The sequence below is a fragment of the Squalius cephalus genome, assembly GCF_949319135.1.
Source record: "Squalius cephalus genome assembly, chromosome: 8".
NCBI lineage: Eukaryota > Metazoa > Chordata > Actinopteri > Cypriniformes > Leuciscidae > Squalius > Squalius cephalus.
In genome coordinates, this window is record NC_137129.1 from 20,600,856 (window position 1) to 20,605,589 (window position 4,734).

The 4,734-nt window shown below is 31.9% G+C and overlaps 1 long non-coding RNA gene across 1 annotated transcript; it reads right to left on the reverse strand.

Moving 5' to 3' along the window:
* Positions 1 to 1,587: 1,587 nt before the first annotated feature.
* Positions 1,588 to 2,575, reverse strand: LOC307163835. Its single transcript, XR_013822160.1, has 3 exons — positions 2,384 to 2,575; positions 1,811 to 1,878; positions 1,588 to 1,633 (listed from the first exon to the last, which is right to left on the reverse strand). It is a non-coding gene; the product is annotated as an uncharacterized lncRNA (long non-coding RNA).
* Between the last annotated feature and the right edge of the window lie 2,159 nt (positions 2,576 to 4,734).

Sequence of the window (4,734 nt, forward strand, 5' to 3'; positions counted from 1 at the left end):
TCACATATTAAGTTGAAATAAAATGTAATAAGTTGCCATTAAGAGCGATTTTTTGGAACAACTTAATTGGTACTTTATTACAACTTTATATCTACTTTCATTATTGCTTCTAGTGTTTTTAAAATATACTTAAAGTGCACTACACAATATAACGACACGCAATTAATGTGATTTAAAATATACTTTAATGTCAGTTAACAATACACTTAAGTGTGAATTAAATGCAATGTTTTCGACACACTGAATGCACATTAAGTGCAATTAATTTAAAATATATCACATATTAAGTTGAAATAAAATGCAATAAGTTGCCATTAAGAGTGATTTTTTGAAACAACTTAATTGGTACTTTAATACAACTTTATATCTACTTTCATAATTGCTTCTAATATCTTCAAAATATAGTTAAAGTGCACTACACAATATAATGACATGCAATTAATGTGATTTAAAATATACTTTAATGTCAGTTAACAATACACTTAAGTGTGAATTAAATGCAATGTTACAATCAACAAAACTAAATGTAAAACCCTCTAAATTTACTGACAAAATAATCTCTAAAAGAAGTACATAAAAACCTTTCTGTTGATGCACAAGAAAACCCCAAGAAACACTATGCATAAACACAAACAGTTTTGGAAAGAGACCTTTGGGTAATGCTTTACAAAAATATATTAGTTACCTACTTCAGTTAACATGAACTAAGAATGAATAATACTTTAAGCATTTATTAGTCTAAGTAAGATAATATTAGTCTTGGTTAGATCATGTTGGCTAAAAAATAAACTAATATTAACAAATGAGACCTAATTAAAAGTTACCGAACCTTGTTATTTAGCTCTTAAAGGGATGTTCAGCAGAAGAAAGAAATTCAAATTTCAATCCAATTTTTTAAGTTGTTGGAAAGTGCTGTTTATGTCAATGTCCCAGATGCTCTCCAGAGTATATGTGAATGGAAATGTTTCAAAGATGCAGGAAAGTCAGAAAAAATGCCTTGAGGAAAAAAACAAAAAAACAGAAAATTTGTTTATAATACAGATCCAGTCCATTATTATATTTGGCTCAATTGAATGAAAGAGATAGATATACAGTTGCGCTTCAAAGTTGATATACACCTTGCAGTATCTGCAAAATGTTAACAATTTTATCAGTAATAGGGATCACAAAAATGTATACGTTTTATCTTTATTTAGTACTACCCTGATGAAGCAGTTTATTCTGCAAGGTGTATGTAAACTTTTGACTGTTAACTGTTGATAAATTGTGTGATGTGATTGATTACCTCAGTCATCAGGGCCACATCGTAGTAGAAAGCTGGGCAAGGTTCCTTCTATTTCCCACAAACACCACGATTCCACTGACTACGCCATCTTTACTGACACTGGGCTTAAAGTGATTCAAAATAGAGAACCTTTTTATTGCTACTTTACAGGAAATTAAGCATAACTTTATCAATTACACAAATATAGATATATGACCCATGCAAACCCAGGACCAATGCAAATTAAGAAAGGTATTCTTACATTTTAAGCTTGCCCCACATAGCTATCTTCATGAAGGATGTTCCTGTTCTTGTATTTACCACGGTTGACACAGCAATGCTGCAAGCCTTCTTCCTTTGGTTTGTTACCTATAAAATATATGATGATTATAGGGCAGGTGTAAATGCACAGGTGGGAATTTATTACTTGCACATGCAAAAGATTCAAAGCATTTAAAAGCTATAGGGATAACGTTAGTTAGTGACTTGAAAGTAGTGTTTTAGCTTGATCAGGATGTGCTGTCATGATAAATCTTGTAAAATCACCTCATCAATACAGGTCTGTGATTCCACACCGCTTGCACTGTATCTCCAATAACAAATATGAACTGATCCTGCAAAATGAATGTTTAAATCCAGATAAACACAAAAATATTACATATTCCAAAACAAACAGTAATTGAACAACTCTTTAAATACAAAATTAAATTGAACACATTACAAGCATTTTTTCTAGAGGTGGGTAATATATTAAATATTTATGGTGGTTATAAGATTGATTATTTGTATTAAATGTAGGCTATATAAACGTCTTCGAGTGTTACAATATTGGATCATCATTCAGCAAATGTTTAGTAGCTTGTTTAAAATAATTTAAAAAGTCGGTTTAGTTTTTTTAAAAAAAATCAGCAACCAAATTCCTCGAACACGACCACACACGCCTTCCTCACATTACAATGTAAGACATTATTAGAATGCAATCATATATAAATTATTGAAAACATGATTAATTCACCTCCCGAGTCTATTGAGTTTATAATATCTGTGATTAAAATGCACTCAGCAACTGACATGTTACGGTGAAAAAAAAATTAAACTAAAGAAAGCATCAATACTTACTTGACTGATTATTTGCAGCATAACGTCTCATCTGCAAACAAACATCCAAACGTGGTGCTCCTTTTGTTCTCTTGTTTGGCTAGCTTCAGTATCATCACGCATCGCAAACGGATCGCAAAACATAGCGCATTTTTCAAACTCTAGTGAAGTAGAGCGTCATAATGACGTAGTATTTCTCGCGCATGCGCATTAAACAACATATTCATATATCATGCATGGTTAAATGTTATTTCAGCTTTTCTGTTTAAGTTGTTCTAACTCATTGTGTTGTTAAACTCTGTAAGTTCACAAAACTTTACTCATTAACCTAACTAAAAGTAAATCTTTTTTTTCAATGTAGTCTGTGATTAAAATTAAATGTATTTTAACTGAATTGAAATGCAAATTCATTTTGTTTACATTTGTTTAACTTTTGCTCCCAATTAATACAATTTTAAATGTGTGTTTAATTGACTTAGAACAACATAATGATATTGAAAGTATTATGTTCACAGATGTAAAGTAGCTACAACACATTACTATTAGACTCCTCTCATATATTACATTTTATTTTCAAATATTATGTAGAAAGCTGACACTAGTTGAGTTCATAGAGCAAGGGCTGGTGATAAAAATGTCAACAATAAGTTGTACTGGATTATAAGCAGATGTATTGGAAAAATACATTTCAACTGCATAATGCACACAGTATATATTATAGACAAAACACATTTAAAATACATTAACAAATTAATTTTGGACAACACACTTGAGTTGGAATTAAAATCAATTATTTTCCATGTTTTCCATTAAAACTGTTATTTTATATATTAGTCAATACATCAAAATATATTCCCTTTAATAACTTATAACTTTAACTTTAATACATTTAAAACACTATAAATCATAATTATTTAAAATGTATGTTTAAGTAAAACTTAGCAGACATTACAAAGTGCATTTTTTAAAACATGCACTTAAGTGTTTATAAATATTGTCATGAAAGTGTTCTTTCTTTAAGTAACATTTAATTAGACATTATTAAAAAGTGCATTTGTAAAAAGTGCACTTAAGTGTGTTTATAAAAATTATGATGAAAGTGTACTTTCTTTAGGTTAAGCTTAATTAGACATTGGGCCCTATTTTAACGATCTGAAACGCAAGTGTCAAAGCGCAAAGCGCAAGTAACTTTGTGGGCGGGTCTTGGCGCTGTTGCTATTTTCCCGGCGGGATAAATGACTCTTGCGCCAGGCGCAAATCTAAAATGGGTTGGTCTGAAGTAGCTTCATTATTCATAGGTGTGGTTTGGGCGTAACGTGAAATAAACCAATCAGAGCGTCATCTCACATTCCCTTTAAGAGCAGGCGCGCTTGTTCTAAAGCGGATTCCTATTATAACGGCGGATTTGCCAGGCGCGCGAGGAGCGGTTGACAGCCGAGGAGAGCAACGCTCTCGTCAGGGACGTTGGGGATGACCCACCCAAATTAACTTCGGTTAAAAAGGCGTATGATAATTTGGGTAAATGTGTAAGCTAGATGTATGCTTTTATAATAAATTGTATATCTATCTATCTATCTATCTATCTAGGCTATCTATCGTAATAATGTATGATTTGCAAAAATGAAAACTGCTGCTTCTGTGTAGATGAGAGAATCAAAGTGTATGCGCGTTGTGCACACGCTACATTGATTATGGCCAAGCATGCACCCTTAAAATAGCATATGAATAACATGCGCAACGCGCCACTGACTTTAAACCATTTTTTCCTGGTTAGTGGCGCAACTGTTTTCTAAACCTGCAAAATAGCATGAAGGAACGTTTGCGCTGGAACACGCCTCCTTTTTTGCGCTGAACCGCCCAGGGAGCGCAAGTTCATTCCCTAGTTTAGCGACGTGCTTCTGTGGAGGAAAAAACGCGCTTTGCGCGGGTGCAAAATAGGAATGATACATGCGTCGGTGTACAAAGTCAATTGCGCTGGGTGCAAGATAGGGCCCTATATTACAAAGTGCATTTTTAAAAAGTGTATTTAAGTGTGTTAAGAAATATTGTGATGAAAGTGTACTTACTTTAAATTAGACTTAATTAGATATTATTACAAAGTGCATTTGTAAAAAGTGCACTTAAGTGTGTTTATAAATATTGTGATGAAAGTGTACTTACTTTAAGTTAAACTTAATTAGATATTATTACAAAGTGCATTCGTAAAAAGTGCACTTAAGTGTGTTTATAAATATTATGATAAAAGTGTACTTTCTTTAAGTAAAACTTAATTAGACATTATTACAAAGTGCATTTTTAAAAAGTGTATTTAAGTGTGTTAAGAAATATTGTGATGAAAGTGTACTTACTTTAAATTAGACTTAATTAGATAT